At 47.2% G+C, this 22,647-nt stretch overlaps 17 pseudogenes; all 17 read left to right on the forward strand.

Moving 5' to 3' along the window:
• Positions 1-1,390: 1,390 nt before the first annotated feature.
• Positions 1,391-1,511, forward strand: LOC135599307 (5S ribosomal RNA; annotated as a pseudogene).
• Positions 1,512-1,860: 349 nt separating this feature from the next.
• Positions 1,861-1,979, forward strand: LOC135603146 (5S ribosomal RNA; annotated as a pseudogene).
• Positions 1,980-2,329: 350 nt separating this feature from the next.
• On the forward strand, positions 2,330-2,450 carry LOC135599464 (5S ribosomal RNA; annotated as a pseudogene).
• A 6,489-nt stretch (positions 2,451-8,939) lies between these two features.
• LOC135604223 (5S ribosomal RNA) lies at positions 8,940-9,058 on the forward strand (annotated as a pseudogene).
• Positions 9,059-9,878: 820 nt separating this feature from the next.
• LOC135599473 (5S ribosomal RNA) lies at positions 9,879-9,999 on the forward strand (annotated as a pseudogene).
• A 350-nt stretch (positions 10,000-10,349) lies between these two features.
• On the forward strand, positions 10,350-10,470 carry LOC135604525 (5S ribosomal RNA; annotated as a pseudogene).
• Positions 10,471-10,820: 350 nt separating this feature from the next.
• On the forward strand, positions 10,821-10,941 carry LOC135599522 (5S ribosomal RNA; annotated as a pseudogene).
• Positions 10,942-11,291: 350 nt separating this feature from the next.
• Positions 11,292-11,410, forward strand: LOC135604455 (5S ribosomal RNA; annotated as a pseudogene).
• Positions 11,411-12,196: 786 nt separating this feature from the next.
• Positions 12,197-12,317, forward strand: LOC135604479 (5S ribosomal RNA; annotated as a pseudogene).
• A 350-nt stretch (positions 12,318-12,667) lies between these two features.
• LOC135604237 (5S ribosomal RNA) lies at positions 12,668-12,786 on the forward strand (annotated as a pseudogene).
• A 350-nt stretch (positions 12,787-13,136) lies between these two features.
• LOC135599502 (5S ribosomal RNA) lies at positions 13,137-13,257 on the forward strand (annotated as a pseudogene).
• Positions 13,258-13,607: 350 nt separating this feature from the next.
• LOC135604558 (5S ribosomal RNA) lies at positions 13,608-13,728 on the forward strand (annotated as a pseudogene).
• Positions 13,729-19,586: 5,858 nt separating this feature from the next.
• Positions 19,587-19,705, forward strand: LOC135604245 (5S ribosomal RNA; annotated as a pseudogene).
• A 350-nt stretch (positions 19,706-20,055) lies between these two features.
• Positions 20,056-20,176, forward strand: LOC135599425 (5S ribosomal RNA; annotated as a pseudogene).
• Positions 20,177-20,526: 350 nt separating this feature from the next.
• On the forward strand, positions 20,527-20,647 carry LOC135599461 (5S ribosomal RNA; annotated as a pseudogene).
• A 350-nt stretch (positions 20,648-20,997) lies between these two features.
• Positions 20,998-21,118, forward strand: LOC135599426 (5S ribosomal RNA; annotated as a pseudogene).
• Positions 21,119-21,468: 350 nt separating this feature from the next.
• LOC135599462 (5S ribosomal RNA) lies at positions 21,469-21,589 on the forward strand (annotated as a pseudogene).
• Positions 21,590-22,647: the final 1,058 nt, after the last annotated feature.

Below are 22,647 nucleotides of genomic sequence, written 5' to 3' on the forward strand. Positions count from 1 at the left end.
GAGTATAAAAAGCTCTGTTCTACTCCGCTAACATGAGCTCGATATGAGTAAGAAGTACTTTGAGCTACAGCTGGACTATAAGGCTAAAGCATTCCAACAAGCAACGTATTATTCACCCCAGAGGTTCATAACAACACTGCGAACTCCTGTCAGGTAACACTACAAAGCTACCTAACTGACTCCTTACTAAAAACTAGAAGAACTAAGTTAGGTAGCCCAGCCCGAACAACACTAAGCGTAAGCACCCCGGCAAACTCCACTGTCTGAAGTTCATCTGTCTCTTACCTCTAATTACCTGTATCTATATGAAACTCCTTTCTCTGATTCTTCTAGAGATCCTACTGCTATGGAGAAACTGCTGACACCGAAGCTTCTTCTCTCTCTGGTCTTGCGCCTGTATCCTAACAGACATTTACGACAGTTGGACCACTACTCCATAAGGGAAAGCCGATAACTGAAACAGAAGTGGAAGATCCTAGAACGAGACTTGCGCTTGCTGCAGATTTTCTATATTCCTATGAAAAAGCACTTTCTTTTGCTTCATCTCTTGTCTCCTACACAGTCACTACTTTATTGCTTAGCGAACTTACAATAAGAGCCTCTCCTTGAACTTGTTGTTCCGAGTCAAACCTAACAGTCATCTTTATTGCTTAGCGAACTTACAATAAGAGCCTCTCCCCGGGATATTCATTCAATTCCAAGTATTTTTCGCTCTTGCCACGAAGCTATAAGTCCACTTTCTTGATTGCCAGACCTATAAGAACACAGATCTACGTAAATAATCAGAATAATGTCGACTCGAGACAGGAAGTTCCAAATAAGAAAATTCATGAATAAAGCAAGGGCTGAATGAGGTAAGATAAGCCCTCGTCCGTCTTTCTGTGACCAGGAGAGTCAGCCAGAGATGGGTCCGTCTGTCCTATCCTAGGGGTTACCTAACTTAACACCGGATCCCAACAGAATTCCGAAGTTAAGCGCGGACTTTGGAGAAAGTAGTACTAGGATGGGTGAACCCCTGGGAAGTCCTCGTGTTTCACTTCTTTTTGCATCCCGAGATACGAAACATCTCCCGTAGACCTCCGAGACGATTGTTTTGGGGCTCGGAATTTACCGTGACCGCTACGCTGTCAGTATCATGGGGCTCGGAGAGAGCTTTCCGGATTGGGGTCGCAATAGCGATTCTGAGATCGTTCTAGAAAGTGCCGATGGTTTCGACGCGCGGTTGCCATGACCGATACGCAGTCGTTGGGCTACGGCTCGGAGAGAGCTTGCAATGGGGATTTCGTGAACGTTCGTGAAAGCGCCGACGGTTTCGTGACGGGCAAGAGACTCCGGACGTTGATGCGCCGGCTGCGACGTGCACATAGGCGAGGGACAAAGCACGCGAAACGGGTGTGTTAATGCCAGCACTAAAGCACCGGATCCCAACAGAATTCCGAAGTTAAGCGCCGACTTTGGAGAGAGTAGTACTAGGATGGGTGACCCCCTGGGAAGTCCTCGTGTTTCACTCCTTTTTGCGTCCCGAGATACGAAACATCTCCCGTAGACCTCCGAGACGATTGTTTTGGGGCTCGGATTTTGCCGTGACCGCTACGCAGTCAGTATCGTGGGGCTTGGAGAGAGCTTTCCAGATTGGGGTCGCAATAGGATTCCGAGATAGTTCTAGAAAGTGTCGATGGTTTCGACGCGCGCTTGCCGTGACCGATACGCAATCGTTGGGCTAGGGCTCGGAGAGAGCTTGCACTAGGGATTTCGTGAACGTTCGAGAAAGTGCCGACGATTTCGTGACGGGCAAAAGGCTCCGGACGATGATGCGCCGGCCACGACGTGCACATCGGCCAGGGACGAAGCACGCGAAAAGGGTGCGATAATGCCAGCACTAAAGCACCGGATCCCATCAGAACTCTGAAGTTAAGCGTGATTTAGAGAGAGTAGTACTAGGATGGGTGAACCCCTGGGAAGTCCTCGTGTTGCACTCCTTTTTGCGTCCCGAGATACGAAACATCTCCCGTAGACCTCCGAGACGATTGTTTTGGGGCTCGGAATTTGCCATGACCGCTACGCAGTCAGTATCGTGGGGCTCGGAGAGAGCTTTCTGGATATGGGTCACAATAGCGATTCCGAGATTGTTCTAGAAAGTGCCGATGGTTTCGACGCGTGCTTGCCGTGACCGATACGCAGTCGTTGGGCTAGGGCTCGGAGAGAGCTTGCAATAGGGATTTCGTGAACGTTCGAGAAAGCGCCGACGGTTTCTTGACAGGCAATAGGCTCCGTACGTTGATGCGCCGGCCGCGACGTGCACATAGGCGAGGGATGAAGCACGCGAAACGGGTGTGATAATGCCAGCACTAAAGCACCGGATCGCAACAGAACTCCGAAGTTAAGCACCGACTTCGGAGAGAGTAGTACTAGGATGGGTGACCCCCTGGGAAGTCCTCGTGCTTCACTCCTTTTTGCGTCCCGAGATACGAAACATCTCCCGTAGACCTCCGAGATGATTGTTTTGGGGCTCGGAATTTGCCGTGACCGCTACGCAGTCAGTATCGTGGGGCTCGGAGAGAGCTTTCCGGATTGGGGTCGCAATAGCGATTCCGAGATCGTTCTAGGAAGTGTCGATGGTTTCGACGCGCGCTTGCCGTGACCGATACGCAGTCGTTGGGCTAGGGCTCGGAGAGAGCTTGTGACACGGGAGTGTCTAATTTACTACAATCTGATTATATGAGCCTTGATTATGATCTAGTATCTTTTTCAGTCAATAATGATGCCTCATAATCTTTATCTCAGCACACAAAAAAATGACTGCTCATCAGCATATTCTCTGCACAAAGTTAAAGCTGTTTCAAGGTGCTTTTCTTCAAGACAAAGGAATGCATTATAGGAGTTGGTTGGCAGCTGTGAACATTTCTTCATTACCAATGAGTGCATTAAAATAGTTGGTTAGAAGCTGTAAACACTTAATTTCGAAATTCCCTATGCATGAAGGGTTGTTTCATGCACTAGTATTTATTTTAGTGTTTAGGACTTAGAAAGGACTTTAGAAACTGATGATATCCGGGCAGAAGCTCTTAGAGAACCCCTTAAACTCTGTATCTCTTGGATGCGTCCTTGAGTGGTGAGTCTTTTATTTTCTAGTTCTGTATCCTCGTTTAATTTCCGTTGGGTGGTGAACTTTCTGTATCCCATTGTGATTTTAAACTTGGTGGTGAGCTATATTTCGTTTTACCGAAGTTTCTTCAAGAGTTCTTTCATTGCCTTCTGTGATATTTTCTATATGTACAACTGTTCTATTGGTATTCTTTCGAAATCCATTCTGCATTTTTACCCTCCCCGGTATCAGTTTGGTATTAGATCTAAAGGCTAGAGATCATGGCAAGGCAGAATGGAAAAGGTGTAGTTGGTGAAGGTAGCGACCATGGAGATGACGCTGAGTCGTTGAGGCTGCAGCTACAAAAATTGCTGCATAGCCTACAAGAAAAAAATGAGATAATCGATGAACTTCAAAGTAGACATAACAAACATGAAAATGAAGCTCGAGAGTTTACTTCTGATGATGATACACTTCTTCCAAGGGAGTCAAGAAGATGTCGGAGAAGAAATGAAGTCCAAGACGAGTGGCAGAATAAATATAATCCCAGATTTGATATTCCAGAATTTGAAGGGAAAATAAATGTTGATGACTTTATCGATTGGCTTAATACAGTAGAAAGAATCTTCGATTTTCATGAACCACCAGAACAAAAGAAGGTCAAACTTGTGGCACTCAAACTCAGGCGGAATGCATCTTTTTGGTGGGAAAATCTGAAGAAACAAAGAGAATGTGAGGGGAAGAGTAAGATCGTTACATGGGAGAAAATGAAAAGGGAGCTAAAGAGAAAATATTTACCTGATAATTATAGACAAGAGATCTTTCTCAAAATACATGATTTCAAGCAAAAAAATCTTAGTGTGGAGGAGGAGTACACTGCAGAATTTAATAATTTGATGTTAAAAGGAGAGCTTGCAGAACCGGAAGAGCAAACAATTGTAAGATATTTAGGAGGTCTGAAGTATGAGATTGCTAAAGTTGTTCAGCTACAGCCATATTGGTCTTTAAATGATGTGAGCAAGCTGGCATTAAAAGTTGAAAAGCAACAGAAGTTTGAAAAGAGTTTTCGGTATGGCTCAAAAGAAGGCTACACAAAAGGAGGAAGTTCCAAGCCTACTGTCCAAAGCAAGGTGATATCAAAGGTGCAAGAAAAGGGTGAAGAGTCTGCTGGCAACAAAAAAACACCTAATTCTTCTACCCCAAGAGGCCGAAAATGCTTCAAATGTCATGGTTTTGGGCGTACTGCTTCGGATTGTCCAAATAGGAGGATTGTAACTTTGGTTGAAGATCATAGTGATGGAGGCAAAGATGAAGCTGACGATGAACCAAAATACGATGATGATGAGGAAGAGATTACTTATGCTGATCATGGTTTGTCTATTGTATTGCAACGTAGTTTACAAGTGTCATATGTAGCCGACGATGAAAGTTGGGTGAGAAAAAATGTGTTTCACACTAAATGCACTTCGCTTGGCAAAGTATGCTTGGTGATCATCGACAGTGGCAGTTTTGAGAACGTGGTTTCTTTGGAGATGGTGCAGAAGCTGAAGTTGGATACGATCCCTCATCCACATCCATACCAATTATGTTGGTTGCAAAAAGGAAATGACATCAAGGTAACTAAAAGATGTTTAGTTTCATTTTCTATTGGCAAGTATTATAAAGATAAAGTGTGGTGTGATGTTGCCCCTATGGATGCTTGTCATTTACTATTGGGAAGACCTTGGCATTATGATAGAAGAGTGTTGTATGATGGTTATAAACATACTTATTCTTTTAAAGTGAATGAAAAGAAGATTATCTTAGCTCCATTACAACCTTCCGAAATCAGTGCGCTAAAGAAGGAAGTTAGTGCTTTTATTTCTTATAGAGAATGCAGATATGAATTGGACAAAGGCGGTCATGTTTTGGCCCTAATGGTAGTAGAGGAGAACGAACAGCATAAGGAGACACCGAAAATCATGCAACCAATCCTAGAAGAATTTCAAGATGTTATACCGGAAGAGATTCCACATGGCCTTCCACCTTTGAGAGACATTCAACATCACATTGATCTTATTCCGGGGGCTGTTCTACCTAATAAGGCTGCGTACAGAATGAGTCCTAAAGAACATGAAGAACTTCAAAGGCAAGTTGATGAATTAGTGAAAAAGGGGTTAATTCGGGAGAGTATGAGTCCTTGTGCAGTTCCAGCCTTGTTGGTGCCTAAGAAAGATGGTTCTTGGAGAATGTGCGTGGACAGTCGCACCATCAACAAAATCACAGTGGACTATCGCTTTCCTATTCCAAGGTTAGATGATTTACTTGATCAATTGTGTGGTTCTTATATTTTCTCTAAAATTGATTTGAGGAGTGGCTATCACCAAATAAGAATGAGGCCCGGAGATGAGTGGAAAACAGCGTTTAAAACTAGAGAAGGCTTATATGAATGGTTGGTTATGCCATTTGGACTATCTAATGCTCCTAGCACATTCATGAGATTTATGAATCACATACTTAAGCCATTCATTGGAATATTTGTTGTTGTTTATTTTGACGATATATTGGTGTACAGCAAGAGTGAAGAGGAGCATATGAGTCATATGAAAGAAATCTTTCTTATTTTGAGGCAGCAAAAACTTTATGCTAATATAAACAAATGTGATTTCTTTACTTCTAGTGTGGTGCTTTTGGGGTATGTTGTTTCAAAAGATGGAATCATGATGGATCAAAGTAAGGTGGAAGCTATTCTCAATTGGCCAACACCTGCTTCATTACATGATGTGAGGAGTTTCCATGGCTTAACATCTTTTTATAGAAGATTCATCAAGAGTTTCAGCTCTATTGTCGCTCCAATCACCGAATGTCTGAAATGTGACAAATTCAAATGGACTAGTGAGGCTAACGATGCTTTTGAGCTTTTGAAAAGAAAGGTTACTGAGGCTCCTATCTTAGTTCTACCAAATTTTGATAATGTGTTTGAAGTTGAATGTGATGCATCTAATGTGGGAATTGGTGCTGTTTTGAGTCAAGACGGAAGGCCCATTGCATTTTTTAGTGAAAAGCTGAATGATACAAGAAAAAAATACTCTACTTATGATAAGGAGTTTTATGCGATTTATCGAGCTTTGTCTCATTGGAGTCAATATCTTCTCGCCAAGCCATTTGTTCTATATTCTGATCACGAGGCATTAAAGTTCATTAATCACCAGCACAAGCTAAACAAGAGGCATGCATCTTGGGTGGAGTTTTTGCAATCTTATAACTTTACAATTAAGCACAAATCTGGTGTTCAAAATGTGGTTGCTGATGCATTGAGCAGAAAGCATTCTTTATTATCAGCAATGGAAGTCAAAGTTGTTGGATTTGAGACGTTCAAAGATCTCTATGAGAATGATGTCGATTTCGGCTCAATATGGCAGAATTGCAAATCAGGTTCCTTTCAACAATTTTCGATCTTTTATGGTTTTCTTTTTCGAGCTAATGCTTTATGTGTTCCATCTTGTTCTTTGAGGCAAGTAATTCTGGCTCAAGCTCATGGTGGTGTTTTGGGTGGACATTTTGGTAGAGATAAAACTTTAGCTCTTATTCAATCAAACTTCTATTGGCCTAAGATGTTTAGAGATGTGGAAAGACATGTAAAGCAATGTCGAGTGTGTCATTTGGCAAAAACAAGAACTCAAAATTCTGGTTTGTACACTCCATTGCCAGTGCCAAATGCTCCCTGGGAGGATGTGAGTCTTGATTTCATTTTGGGATTGCCAAGAACTCAAAGGAACAAGGATTCTATCATGGTTGTTGTTGACATATTTTCAAAAATGTCTCACTTTGTTCCATGCAATAAATCAAATGATGCATCTCATATTGCTGATTTATATTTTAAGGAGATTGTTAAATTGCATGGTATTCCAAGAACTATGGTGTCTGATCGAGATTCAAAATTTGTTAGTCATTTTTGGAGAACTATTTGGAGGAAGCTGGGTACTTCTTTAAATTTCAGCAGCTCGCATCATCCACAAACCGATGGGCAAACTGAGGTAACAAACCGAAGCTTGGGAAATTTGCTTAGAAGCTATGTTGGCAAGAATATTAAGCAATGGGATGTCATTCTTCCACAAATTGAGTTTGCCTACAATCGTTCTATGCATCATAGTATCGGTAAGAGTCCTTTTGAGGTTGTTTATGGTGCTAATCCTGCTAGTCCTTTGGACTTAATCCCTCATTCTACAACAAAGCAATTTAGTGGAGATGCTGATGAAAGAGCTAAGCAGATAAAGAAGCTGCATGAGGGTGTGAAAGCAACCATTGAGAAGCAAAATGAGAGGTACATGCATGCTGCCAACAAACACAGAAAACATGTGGAGTTTAATGCAGGTGATTTGGTCTGGATTCATCTAAGGAAGGAGAGGTTTCCACCGGGCAAATTTGGAAAATTGAAACCAAAGGCTGATGGTCCATTCAAGGTGCTTAAGAGAATTGGCAGAAATGCTTATGAGATACAGCTACCTGAAGATTACGGAGTATCCCCAACATTTAATGTGGCTGATTTGAGTCCTTTTTATAATCATGTTGATGAATCAAACGAAGACTTGAGGACAAGTCTCATTCAACCGGGGGAGATTGACACGGGAGTGTCTAATTTACTACAATCTGATTATATGAGCCTTGATTATGATCTAGTATCTTTTTCAGTCAATAATGATACCTCATAATCTTTATCTCAGCACACAAAAAAATGATAGCTCATCAGCATATTCTCTGCACAAAGTTAAAGCTGTTTCAAGGTGCTTTTCTTCAAGACAAAGGAATGCATTAAAGGAGTTGGTTGGCAGCTGTGAACATTTCTTCATTACCAATGAGTGCATTAAAATAGTTGGTAAGAAGCTGTAAACACTTAATTTCGAAATTCCCTATGCATGAAGGGTTGTTTCATGCACTAGTATTTATTTTGGTGTTTAGGACTTAGAAAGGACTTTAGAAACTGATGATATCTGGGCAGAAGCTCTTAGAGAACCCCTTAAACTCTGTATCTCTTGGATGCGTCCTTGAGTGGTGAGTCTTTTATTTTCTAGTTCTGTATCCTCGTTTAATTTCCGTTGGGTGGTGAACTTTCTGTATCCCATTGCGATTTTAAACTTGGTGGTGAGCTATATTTCGTTTTACCGAAGTTTCTTCAAGAGTTCGTTCATTGCCCTCTGTGATATTTTCTATCTGTACAACTGTTCTATTGGTATTCTTTCGAAATCCATTCTGCATTTTTACCCTCCCCAGTATCAGCTTGCAATAGGGATTTCGTGAACGTTCGAGAAAGCGCGGACGGTTTCGTGACGGGCAAGAGGCTCCGGACGATGATGCGCCGGCTGCGACGTGCACATCGGCGAGGGACGAAGCACGCGAAACGGGTGTGATAATGCCAGCACTAAAGCACCGGATCCCAACAAAACTCCGAAATTAAGCGCCGACTTTGGAGAGAGTAGTACTAGGATGGGTGACCCCCTGGGAAGTCCTCGTGTTTCACACCTTTTTGCGTCCCGAGATACGAAACATCTCCCGTAGACCTCCGAGACGATTGTTTTGGGGCTCGGAATTTGCCGTGACCGCTACGCTGTCAGTATCGTGGGGCTCGGAGAGAGCTTTCCGGATTGGGGTTGCAATAGCGATTCCGAGATCGTTCTAGAAAGTGCCAATGGTTTCGACGCGCGCTTGCCGTGACCGATACGCAGTCGTTGGGCTAGGGCTCGGAGAGAGCTTGCAATAGGGATTTCGTGAACGTTCGAGAAAGCGCCTACGGTTTCATGACGGGCAAGAGGCTCCGGACGTTGATGCGCCGACCGCGACGTGCACATCGGTGAGGGACGAACGAAGCACGCGAAAAGGGTACGATAATGCCAGCACTAAAGCACCGGATCCCATCAGAACTCCGAAGTTAAGCATGATTTAGAGAGAGTTGTACTAGGATGGGTGATCCCCTGGGAAGTCCTCGTGTTGCACTCCTTTTTGCGTCCCGAGATACGAAACATCTCCCGTAGACCTCCGAGACGATTGTTTTGGGGCTCGGAATTTGTCGTGACCGCTACGCAGTCAGTATCGTGGGGCTCGGAGAGAGCTTTCTGGATTGGGGTCGCAATAGCGATTCCGAGATCGTTCTAGAAAGTGCCGATGGTTTCGACGCGAGCTTGTCGTGACCGATACGCAGTCCTTGGGCTAGGCCTCGGAGAGAGCTTGCAATAGGGATTTCGTGAACGTTCGAGAAAGCGCCGACGGTTTCGTGACGGGCAAGAGGCTCCGGACGTTAATGCGCCGGCCGCGACGTGCACATCGGCGAGGGACGAAGCACGCGAAAAGGGTACGATAATGCCAGCACTAAAGCACCGGATCGCATCAGAACTCTGAAGTTAAGCATGATTTAGAGAGAGCATGTACTAGGATAGGTGACCCCTTGGGAAGTCCTCGTGGTGCACTCCTTTTTGCGTCCCGAGATACGAAACATCTCCCGTAGACCTCCGAGACGATTTTTTTGGGGCTCGGAATTTGCCGTGACCGCTACGCAGTCAGTATCATGGGGCTCGGAGAGAGCTTTCCGGATTTGGGTCACAATAGCGATTCCGAGATCGTTCTAGAAAGTGGCGATGGTTTCGAAGCGCGCTTGCCATGACCGATACGCAGTCGTTGGGCTAGGGCTCGGAGAGAGCTTGCAATAGGGATTTCGTGAACGTTCGAGAAAGCGCCGACGGTTTCTTGACAGGTACGAGGCTCCGTACGTTGATGCGCCGACCGCGACGTGCACATAGGCGAGGGACGAAGCACGCGAAACGGGTGTGATAATGCCAGCACTAAAGCTCCGGATCGCAATAGAACTCCGAAGTTAAGCGCCGACATCGGAGAGAGTAGTACTAGGATGGGTGACCCCCTGGGAAGTCCTCGTGTTTCACTCCTTTTTGCGTCCCGAGATACGAAACATCTCCCGTAGACCTCCGAGACGATTGTTTTGGGGCTCGGAATTTGCCGTGACCGCTACGCTGTCAGTATCGTGGGGCTCGGAGAGAGCTTTCCGGATTGGGGTCACAATAGCGATTCCGAGATTGTTCTAGAAAGTGCCGATAGTTTCGACGCGCGCTTGCCGTGACCGATACGCAGTCGTTGGGCTAGGGCTCGCAGAGAGCTTGCAATAGGGATTTCGTGAACGTTCGAGAAAGCGCCGACGGTTTTGTGACGAGCAAGAGGCTCCGTACGTTGATGCGCCGGCCGCGAAGTGCACATAGGCGAGAGACGAAGCACGCGAAACGGGTGTGATAATGCAAGCACTAAAGCATCGGATCCCAACAGAACTCCGAAGTTAAGCGCCGACTTTGGAGAGAGTAGTACTAGGATGGGTGACCCCCTGGGAAGTCCTCGTGTTTCACTTCTTTTTGCGTCCCGAGATACGAAACATCTCCCGTAGACCTCCGAGACGATTGTTTTGGGGCTCGGAATTTGCCGTGACCGCTACGCTGTCAGTATCGTGGCGCTCGGAGAGAGCTTTCCGGATTGGGGTCGCAATAGCGATTCTGAGATCGTTCTAGAAAGTGACGATGGTTAAGACGCGCGCTTGCCGTGACCGATACGCAGTCGTTGGGCTAGGGCTCGGAGAGAGCTTGCAATAGGGATTTCGTGAACGTTCGAGAAAGCGCCGACGGTTTCGTGACGGGCAAGGGGCTATGGACGTTGATGCGCCGGCCGTGACGTGCACATAGGCGAGGGACGAAGCACGCGAAACGGGTGTGATAATGCCAGCACTAAAGCACCGGATCCCAACAGAACTTCGAAGTTAAGCGCCGACTTTGGAGAAAGTAGTACTAGGATGGGTGACCCCCTGGGAAGTCCTCGTGCTTCACTCCTTTTTGCGTCCCGAGATACGAAACATCTCCCGTAGACCTCCGAGACGATTGTTTTGGGGCTTGGAATTTGCCGTGACCGCTACGCAGTCAGTATCGTGGGGCTCGGAGAGAGCTTTCCGGATTGGGGTCGCAATAGCGATTCCGAGATCGTTCTAGAAAGTGTCGATGGTTTCGACGCGCGCTTGCTGTGACCGATACGCAGTCGTTGGGCTAGGGCTCGGAGAGAGCTTGCAATTGGGATTTCGTGAACGTTCGAGAAAGCGCCGACGGTTTCGTGACGGGCAAGAGGCTCCGGACGATGATGCGCCGGCCGCGACGTGCACATCGGCGAGGGACGAAGCACGCGAAATGGGTGCGATAATGCCAGCACTAAAGCACCGGATCCAATCAGAACTCCGGAGTTAAGCGTGATTTAGAGAGAGTAGTACTAGGATGGATGAACCCCTGGGAAGTCCTCGTGTTGCACTCCTTTTTGCGTCCCGAGATATGAAACATCTCCCGTAGACCTCCGAGACGATTGTTTTGGGGCTCGGAATTTGCCGTGACCGCTACGCTGTCAGTATCGTGGGGCTCGGTGAGAGCTTTCCGGATTTGGGTCACAATAGCGATTCCGAGATCGTTCTAGAAAGTGCCGATGGTTTCGACGCGCGCTTGCCGTGACCGATACGCAGTCGTTGGGCCAGGGCTCGGAGAGAGCTTGCAATAGGGATTTCGTGAACGTTCGAGAAAGCGCCGACGGTTTCTTGATGGGCAAGAGGCTCCGTACGCTGATGCGCCAGCCGCGACGTGCACATAGGCGAGGGACGAAGCACGCGAAACGGGTGTGATAATGCCAGCACTAAAGCACTGGATCCCAACAGAACTCTGAAGTTAAGCGCCGACTTTGGAGAGAGTAGTACTAGGATGGGTGAACCCCTGGGATACGAAACATCTCCCGTAGACCTCCGAGACGATTGTTTTGGGGCTTGGAATTTGTCGTGACCGCTACGCTGTCAGTATCGTGGGGCTCGGAGAGAGCTTTCCGGATTGGGGTCACATTAGCGATTCCGAGATCGTTCTAGAAAGTGCCGATGGTTTCAACGCGCGCTTGCCGTGACCGATACGCAGTCGTTTGGCCAGGGCTCGGAGAGAGCTTGCAATAGGGATTTCGTGAACGTTCGAGAAAGTGCCGACGGATTCGTGATGGGCAAGAGGCTCCGGACGATGATGCGCCGGCCGCGAATTGCACATAGGCGAGGGACGAAGCACGCGAAACGGGTGTGATAATGCCAGCACTAATGCACCGGATCCCAACAGAACTCCGAAGTTAAGCGCCGACTTTGGAGAGAGTAGTACTAGGATGGGAGACCCCCTGGGAAGTCCTCGTGTTTCACTCCGTTTTGCGTCCTAGGATACGTAACATCTCCCGTAGACCTCCGAGACGATTGTTTTGGGGCTCGGAATTTGCCGTGACCGCTACGCTATCAGTATCGTGGGGCTCGGAGAGAGCTTTCCGGATTGGGGTTGCAATAGCGATTCCGAGATCGTTCTAGAAAGTGCCGATGGTTTCGACGCGCGCTTGCCGTGACCGATACGCAGTCGATGGGTTAGGGCTCGGAGAGAGCTTGCAATAGGGATTTCGTGAACGTTCGAGAAAGCGCCGACGGTTTCGTGACGGGCAAGAGGCTCCGGACGATGATGCGCCGGCCGCGACGTGCACATCGGCGAGGGACGAAGCACGCGAACTGGGTGCGATAATGCCAGCACTAAAGCACCGGATCCAATCAGAACTCCGAAGTTAAGCGTGATTTAGAGAGAGTAGTACTAGGATGGATGAACCCTTGGGAAGTCCTCGTGTTGCACTCCTTTTTGCATCCCGAGATATGAAACATCTCCCGTAGACCTCCGAGACGATTGTTTTGGGGCTCGGAATTTGCCGTGACCGCTACGCTGTCAGTATCGTGGGGCTCGGTGAGAGCTTTCCGGATTTGGGTCACAATAGCGATTCCGAGATCGTTCTAGAAAGTGCCGATGGTTTCGACGCGCGCTTGCCGTGACCGATACGCAGTCGTTGGGCTAGGGCTCGGAGAGAGCTTGCAATAGGGATTTCATGAACGTTCGAGACAGCGCCGACGGTTTCTTGATGGGCAAGAGGCTCCGTACGCTGATGCGCCAGCCGCGACGTGCACATAGGCGAGGGACGAAGCACGCGAAACGGGTGTGATAATGCCAGCACTAAAGCACCGGATCCCAACAGAACTCCCAAGTTAAGCGCCGACTTTGGAGAGAGTAGTACTACGATGGGTGAACCCCTGGGAAGTCCTCGTGTTGCACTCTTTATTGCGTCCTGAGATACGAAACATCTCCCGTAGACCTCCGAGACGATTGTTTTGGGGCTTGGAATTTGCCGTGACCGCTACGCTGTCAGTATCGTGGGGCTCGGAGAGAGCTTTCCGGATTGGGGTCACATTAGCGATTCCGAGATCGTTCTAGAAAGTGCCGATGGTTTCGACGCGCGCTTGCCGTGACCGATACGCAGTCGTTGGGCTAGGGCTCGGAGAGAGCTTGAAATAGGGATTTCGTGAACGTTCGAGAAAGTGCCGACGGATTCGTGACGGGCAAGAGGCTCCGGACGATGATGCGCCGGCCGCGAATTGCACATAGGCGAGGGACGAAGCATGCAAAACGGGTGTGATAATGCCAGTACTAAAGAACCGGATCCCAACAGAACTCCGAAGTTAAGCGCCGACTTTGGAGAGAGTAGTACTAGGATGGGAGACCCCCTGGGAAGTCCTCGTGTTTCACTCCGTTTTGCGTCCCGAGATACGAAACATCTCCCGTAGACCTCCGAGACGATTGTTTTGGGGCTCGGAATTTACCGTGACCGCTACGCTGTCAGTATCGTGGGGCTCGGAGAGAGCTTTTGATAGAACCCTTGCAGATTCTAAACTTGGGGTTGATCTCTTTAGGGGATCGGCCTCCTTGGAACTCTATAGGGGTTCCTCCCTCCAAGTTGCTGCTCAAAGGCTGCAGAAAAGATTCATCTATTGCTTGAGAAAAGAGGAGGAATACATGGCTATTTATAGGGCTTCTAAACCCTAACTCCTAATAGGACTCCTACTTAAGACTCTTATTTCTAACCAACTCCTAATAGGACTCCTACTCAAGACTCCTATTCCCTTACAACTCCTAATTCTTCTCTAAGAAAAAACCTCCTACATGAATGTCCCTCTCAATTAGGACTCTCCTAACTAGAGTCCTAACAGAATGTCCCTCTCAATTAGGACTCTCCTAGCTAGAGTCCTAACAGAATGTCCCTCTCAATTAGGACTCTCCTAGCTAAAGTCCTAACAGTTTTACATGAATGTCCCTCTCAATTAGGACTCTCCAAGCTAGAGTCCTAACAGACCCGCCCTCTTCAAATCAGCCTTGTCCTCGAGGCTGATGATTCATGAATTCTGAGAATTTGATCTTCAAGTCGTCATAGTTCTCCCAAGTGGCATCTTCTTTTGGTAGGTTCGCCCACTGTATTAGCACTTCATTAGTGGGTCGTCGTCGTCGAGTCACGATCCGTCGATCAATAATGGCACTTGGCTGGGTCTGGAGTTCTCTTTGGGTAGTCATATTTGGTGGGTGGCTTTGGGCTGTCTCCAAGCACCTGTTTAAAACTTCCGGTTGGCTGTTGGTTTGTGAGTGATATGTCGTACTCCTTTTCAATTTAGTACCCTACATATAGAATAACTTTGTCCAAAATATGCTATTGAAGATGCAAGTAGAATTTGTCACAAGCACAATGCGTCCCTTATAGTGTAATTCTTTTGAGTCCCAATTGTAATGAGCCATGGGGCTTGGTGCTTCCTCCAATTTTTTTATAATCTTACTAGTATCTGAATCTTCTTGCCATTCCATCTTAATATCCTGAAGGAAGTCGCTGGTCGGAAGTGAAACGGTCAAAACTTCAACTTGCTCGGGTAGCTGCGAAAGCGCATCTGCAAGAACATTCTCTTTCCCCTTTTTGTAAGTTATTTCAAAATCAAATCCAAGAAGTTTTGTTACCCATTTTTGCTGCTCGGGGGAAGATATCTTCTGTTCCAAGAGATATTTTAGGCTTTTATGGTCGGTCTTGATTTGAAAGTATCGCCTGATCAAGTACAATCTCCACCTCGTTGCTGCACGCACAATGGCGAGCATCTCCTTATCATATGTTGACATATTTTGATCGGAGGGAGATAATGCCTTGCTAGTGTATGCGAGTGGTCGACCATCTTGCATGAGAATGGCTCCAATTCTGACTCCAGATGTGTCGGCCTCAATAATGAAGGGTCGGTTGAAATCTGGTAGTGTTAGCACCGGCGTCGTCGTCATGGCTGCCTTAAGTTTGTCGAAGGCAGCGGAGGCTCTGTCCAACCATTGGAAGACATTTTTTTCTAGTAAGGAAGTAAGTGGTGCACTGATCTTTCCATAGTTTTTCACGAACTTGCGGTAGTAGCCTGTTAAACCCAGAAAGCCATGTAGCAATTTTATGTTTCTCGAGGTCGGCCAGTTTTGCATTGCTCCAATTTTGAAGGGGTCCACTGCCACACCTTCCTCTGATATGATATGCCCAAGATATTCCACCTTTTGTTGAAGAAAGCAAAAATTTGTGGTTGTTGTGTGTTCAAAAGGTGGTTTTCCGTATGTCTTCTTCGCATGCTCGTATTTGATGATACCCGGATCAAAGGTCCAGCTTTGTAAAGATTTGTGCTCCCTTTCATCTAGCAATTCATCTACTATTTGAATAAAGTATTTGTCCTTGATGATTATGCCATTGAGAGCTCGGTAATCAACACATATTCGCCTTGTTCCGTCCTTCTTGCATACAAGTAGCACCGGCGAAGAGTAGAGGTTGCAACTTGGCCGAATAACTCCTGTTTCGAGCATCTCTTTTATAATCCTTTCTATTTCATCCTTCTGGAGATGTGGATACTGATATGGCTGAGCATTTGCTGAAGATTTTCCTGGAAGAATCATTATACAATGATCATGCCGACAGGTAAGAGGTAGGTTGCGCGGTTCGTCAAATATATTTGAAAATTCAGCAAGCAAAGGAAGTAGATTTGGATCTTCAAATTCTGTTAGCTCTCCCTTAGTTTGCTGTTCAAGTTGTACCAAAAAGCCGCTGCATGCTTTATGCAAAACATTCTTCATTTGTTGTGTGCAAATCGTTGTTATGTCGCCCCCACGTTTCCCGTGCAATGTCACCTGTTTCTCCTTACTGTAAAATTTCATAATTAGTTTCATAAAATTCCAGGAAATATCACCTAATGTCGTCAACCATTTAATTCTGAGCATGGCCTCATGATTGTTAAGAGGGAGAAGGAAGAAATCTGCAATTATCTCTTGGTCCTGCAGCAATAGTTTCTCCTGCAAGCGCCTATGATCACAATTCAAAATCCGTCTGTCGGCGACCTTAACATCAAACCTGCAGCGATTCTCGATAGGTAATGATATTCGAACAGCAAGCTTACTATTTAGGAAGTTAGTAGTACTGCCCGTGTCGATGAGAACAGTGATTGGTTGTTGTTTGAGAAGGCCTCCAATTTTCATCGTTTGCGGGTTTGAGTAGCTAGCTAGTGTATGTACCGTAACTTCGGTCGGTTGTGGCTCTTCTTCTGCATCTTCTTCTTCATGTTCAAAGCTCTCTTTTGGATGTTCAATGACCTCTTCTTCTATCGGTTCAATCATAAGAAGTCCTCCTTTACTACAGCGATGCTCACGGCTCCACGGCTCGTCACAATGCCAACATAACCCCTTCGCATATCGCTCCCGAAGCTCTTCTCCTGTTAACCTCTTTGGTGCAGGGACTTGGTCGACAGTAGGGGGGGCTAAGGGCTTCAATATTACTGGTTGAGGAGTGACCCTAGTCCTCCGAGCTTCATGGTTCAATTGCTCCTCTTGATGTCGTGCGAAAGAGATGGCTGCCATAAGCGTGTACGGTTGTCGCGCTTTAACTTCTCCTCGGATCTCCGGCTTCAAGCCCTCAATGAAGGTCCTCAATAGCTGTTTTTGAGACCAATCATGATTTTGATTAGATAACCTTTCAAACCTGGTTTGGTACTCCTGAATGGTGGAGGTTTGTCGGATCTTTGCTAGTTGTTCGTCAATATTCTCGTAATCGGTTGGTCTGAAGCGAATCAGCAGTTCTTCTTTGAATTGTCGCCATGAAAGGACTCCATAAGTATGTTCAAACCAGTCAAACCATTGAATAGCATCCCCTTCAAGATGTATAGCTGCAATTTTCACCATAGATACATCTGCGGTTTTGTGGTATCGAAAATATCGCTCCGCATGCGAAATCCAACCAATCGGGTCTCCTTCTTCCCATCTAGGGAAGTCCACTCTCATGCATGGATAGTTGGGGTTGGTCATAGAGCTTCCCCTCTCTTGGAAGTCATCTCTTCGGGCTTGGTGTGATTGGGCAAAGCTCTCTCCTTGATATGATTTCTTCAGGCTTAGTGGTCGGCCCAATCTGAGTTCGGTAAAGAGCGTCCGAATCTTATCCTCCATTCGCGCCTCCAAGGCTTCGAATTTAGCATTGATTGCCTCCTTAGATGCCATAGTATATGGCCCCAAATCAATGATGTTAAGATCTCTCTTTTGCTGTTGGGTTAAAGGCATGTATAGGTTGAGAGAAGTGATGGTCGAAAGTGTTGGTGGATTGGTGGATGTAGGCTACGGTTTAGGCTTGTTTTGTGGCTGTTTTGGGTGCAGTTTGAGGGTGTGGTTTGGTAGAGTTTTAGGGCTCTGGATGAAAGTTTTGGATCTGTGGTAGATGGTAGCAAAGGTTTGACAGAAATCCGTGGAAGTTGCAGCAAGTATGTGCTGTCTTGTAAGAGTAGAATTGTCGTCGAAGAAACAACGGTTTCTCGACGTAATTTCCACCAAAAACTTAAGAGAATTGAGGAGGGAATTGATAGCAAAATCACAGTTTATATGACAGCAAGGATATCTAATTTAATCAAGAAAATTTCGGCAGTATAACAGCAAAGAAATTGGTGCAAGTTGCAATTGCAGAATTATCGTCGAAAAATTTCAGCGGGTTACGATGAAAATTTGCAGCAACATAAAATCGTTTTTAGAGATGAATTTCTTAATAGATCAATCTTAGATGGAAGCCAAGATGATATATGAGGTCTATAAGAAATTTCATTCAAAAAAGATTGCAAATAGATGGGTTAAGGCAACGATATGCAGTTGAAATTTTCTGCAACATAGATTTTCAAGTGTAGCAGATTGGACATAAAAGATCAGTAGTTTATATTGAGAATTTTTCGATGAAACCAAAGGGAAATCTACTGTTAGGAAGTGTCAAAGATGTCATAAAAATTTCGTAGAAAATTGGATAGAAAAAGCACAGTAGCAAGATCAAACAGATGGTGCTATGCGGCTTGAATTCTGCAATTCAAGTGCAGCAGATTGGACATAAAAGATCAGTAGTTTATATTGAGAATTTTTTGATGAAACTAAAGGGAAATCCACTGTTAAGAAGTGTCAAAGATGTCATAAAAATTTCATAGAAATTTGGATAGAAAAAGCACAGTAGCAAGATCAAACAGATGGTGATATGCGGCTGGAATTCTGCAATATATCTTTCGTCGTAGAGATGAAAACTTTGTGACGAAAAGTTTATGCACCAATATAGGAACGATTTTTTTTTTTTTTTTTTTTTTTTGGATTTTCGAATAAGGATAACTAAATTGCAGCAGCAGCAGTAAGGTAGGAAACCAGAACCTGTTGCAATTCACGGGGAGATCAAAGGATGATCCGTGGTGGTGGAGATGATGGCGGAATTCGGTGACGATCTTTTAAGCAATTGTGGGAATTGCTTTGGATGGTTGTGGAGGGTTGATGGATGGCTGTGAAAGGGCAGCGAGACGCCAAGAACGCTGCTCTGATACCAGGTGATAGAACCCTTGCAGATTCTAAACTTGGGATTGATCTCTTTAGGGGATCGGCCTCCTTGGAACTCTATAGGGGTTCCTCCCTCCAAGTTGCTGCTCAAAGGCTGCAGAAAAGATTCATCTATTGCTTGAGAAAAGAGGAGGAATACATGGCTATTTATAGGGCTTCTAAACCCTAACTCCTAATAGGACTCCTACTTAAGACTCTTATTTCTAACCAACTCCTAATAGGACTCCTACTCAAGACTCCTATTCCCTTACAACTCCTAATTCTTCTCTAAGAAAAAACCTCCTACATGAATGTCCCTCTCAATTAGGACTCTCCTAACTAGAGTCCTAACAGAATGTCCCTCTCAATTAGGACTCTCCTAGCTAGAGTCCTAACAGAATGTCCCTCTCAATTAGGACTCTCCTAGCTAAAGTCCTAACAGTTTTACATGAATGTCCCTCTCAATTAGGACTCTCCAAGCTAGAGTCCTAACAGCTTTCCGGATTGGGGTTGCAATAGCGATTCCGAGATCGTTCTAGAAAGTGTCGATGGTTTCGACGCGCGCTTGCCGTGACCGATACGCAGTCGTTGGGCTAGGGCTCGGAGAGAGCTTGCAATAGGGATTTCGTGAACGTTCGAGAAAGCGCCTACGGTTTCGTGACGGGCAAGAGGCTCTGGACGTTGATGCGCCGGCCGCGACGTGCACATCGGTAAGGGACGAACGAAGCACGCGAAAAGGGTACGATAATGCCAGCACTAAAGCACCGGATCCCCTCAGAACTCCGATGTTAAGCGTGATTTAGAGAGAGTTGTACTAGGATGGGTGACCCCCTGGGAAGTCCTCGTGTTGCACTCCTTTTTGCGTCCCGAGATACGAAACATCTCCCGTAGACCTCCGAGACGATTGTTTTGGGGCTCGGAATTTGTCGTGACCGCTATGCAGTCAGTATCGTGGGGCTCGGAGAGAGCTTTCCGGCTTGGGGTCGCAGTAGCGATTCCGAGATCATTCTAGAAAGTGCCGATGGTTTCGACGCACGCTTGCCGTGACCGATACGCAGTCGTTGGGCTAGGGCTCGGAGAGAGCTTGCAATAGGGATTTCGTGAACGTTCGAGAAAGTGCCGACGGTTTCGTGACGGGCAAGAGGCTCCGGACGATGATGCGCCGGCCGCGAAGTGCACATAAGCGAGGGACGAAGCACGCGAAACGGGTGTGATAATGCCAGCACTAAAGCACCGGATCCCAATAGAACTTCGAAGTTAAGCGCCGACTTTGGAGAGAGTAGTACTAGGATGGGTGACCCCTTGGGAAGTCTTCGTGTTTCACTCCATTTTGCATCCCGAGATACGAAACATCTCCCGTAGACCTCCGAGACGATTGTTTTGGGGCTCGGAATTTGCCGTGACCGCTACGCTGTCAGTATCGTGGGGCTCGGAGAGAGCTTTACGGATTGGGGTCGCAATGGCGATTCCGAGATTGTTCTAGAAAGTGCCGATGGTTTCGACGCGTGCTTGCCGTGACCGATACGCAGTCGTTGGGCTAGGGCTCGGAGAGAGCTTGCAATAGGGATTTCGTGAACGATCGTGAAAGCGCCGACGGTTTCGTGACGGGCAAGAGGCTCTGGACGTTGATGCGCCGGCCGCGACGTGCACATAGGCGAGGGACGAAGCACGCGAAACGGGTGTGATAATGCCAGCACTAAAGCACCGGATCCCAACAGAATTCCGAAGTTAAGCACCGACTTTGGAGAGAGTAGTACTAGGATGGGTGACCCTCGGGGAAGTCCTCGTGTTTCACTCCTTTTTGCGTCCCGAGATACGAAACATCTCCCGTAGACCTCCGAGACGATTGTTTTGGGGCTCGGAATTTGCCGTGACCGCTACGCTGTTAGTATCGTGGGGCTCGGAGAGAGCTTTCTGGATTGGGGTCACATTAGCGATTCCGAGATCGTTCTAGAAAGTGCCGACGGTTTCGACGCGCGCTTGCCGTGACCGATACGCAGTCGTTGGGCTAGGGCTCGGAGAGAGCTTGCAATAGGGATTTCGTGAACGTTCGAGAAAGTGCCGACGGTTTCGTGACGGGCAAGAGGCTCCGGACGATGATGCGCCGGCCGCGAAGTGCACATAAGCGAGGGACGAAGCACGCGAAACGGGTGTGATAATGCCAGCACTAAAGCACCGGATCCCAATAGAACTTCGAAGTTAAGCGCCGACTTTGGAGAGAGTAGTACTAGGATGGGTGACCCCTTGGGAAGTCTTCGTGTTTCACTCCATTTTGCATCCCGAGATACGAAACATCTCCCGTAGACCTCCGAGACGATTGTTTTGGGGCTCGGAATTTGCCGTGACCGCTATGCTGTCAGTATCGTGGGGCTCGGAGAGAGCTTTACGGATTGGGGTCGCAATGGCGATTCCGAGATTGTTCTAGAAAGTGCCGATGGTTTCGACGCGTGCTTGCCGTGACCGATACGCAGTCGTTGGGCTAGGGCTCGGAGAGAGCTTGCAATAGGGATTTCGTGAACGATCGTGAAAGCGCCGACGGTTTCGTGACGGGCAAGAGGCTCTGGACGTTGATGCGCCGGCCGCGACGTGCACATAGGCGAGGGACGAAGCACGCGAAACGGGTGTGATAATGCCAGCACTAAAGCACCGGATCCCAACAGAATTCCGAAGTTAAGCACCGACTTTGGAGAGAGTAGTACTAGGATGGGTGACCCTCGGGGAAGTCCTCGTGTTTCACTCCTTTTTGCGTCCCGAGATACGAAACATCTCCCGTAGACCTCCGAGACGATTGTTTTGGGGCTCGGAATTTGCCGTGACCGCTACGCTGTTAGTATCGTGGGGCTCGGAGAGAGCTTTCTGGATTGGGGTCACATTAGCGATTCCGAGATCGTTCTAGAAAGTGCCGACGGTTTCGACGCGCGCTTGCCGTGACCGATACGCAGTCGTTGGGCTAGGGCTCCGAGAGAGCTTGCAATAGGGATTTCTTGAACGTTCCAGAAAGTGCCGACGGATTCGTGACGGGCAAGAGGCTCCAGAGGTTGATGCGCCGGCCGCGAAGTGCACATAGGCGAGGGACGAAGCACGCGAAACAGGTGTCATAATGCCAGCACTAAACCACCGGATCCCAACAGAACTCCGAAGTTAAGCGCCGACTTTGGAGAGAGTAGTACTAGGACGGGTGACCCCTTGGGAAGTCCTCGTGTTTCACTCCTTATTGCGTCCCGAGATACAAAACATCTCCCGTAGACCTCCGAGTCGATTGTTTTGGGGCTCGGAATTTGCCGTGACCGCTACGCAGTCAGTATCGTGGGGCTCGGAGAGAGCTTTCCGTATTTGGGTCACAATAGCGATTCCGAGATCGTTCTAGAAAGTGGCGATGGTTTCGAAGCGCGCTTGCCATGACCGATACGCAGTCGTTGGGCTAGGGCTCGGAGACAGCTTGCAATAGGGATTTAGTGAACGTTCGAGAAAGCGCCGACGGTTTCTTGACAGGCAAGAGGCTCCGCACGTTGATGCGCCGGCTACGACGTGCACATAGGCGAGGGACGAAGCACGCGAATCGGGTGTGATAATGCCAGCACTAAAGCACCGGATCCAACGGAACTCCGAAGTTAAGCGCCGACTTTGGAGAGAGTAGTACTACGATGGGTGAACCCCTGGGAAGTCCTCATGTTGCACTCTTTTTTGCGTCCTGAGATACGAAACATCTCCCGTAGATCTCTGAGACGATTGTTTTGGGGCTTGGAATTTGCCGTGACCGCTACGCTGTCAGTATCGTGGGGCTCAGAGAGAGCTTTC

Source organism: Musa acuminata, chromosome BXJ2-1 (assembly GCF_036884655.1).
Source record: "Musa acuminata AAA Group cultivar baxijiao chromosome BXJ2-1, Cavendish_Baxijiao_AAA, whole genome shotgun sequence".
NCBI classification, from domain to species: domain Eukaryota; kingdom Viridiplantae; phylum Streptophyta; class Magnoliopsida; order Zingiberales; family Musaceae; genus Musa; species Musa acuminata.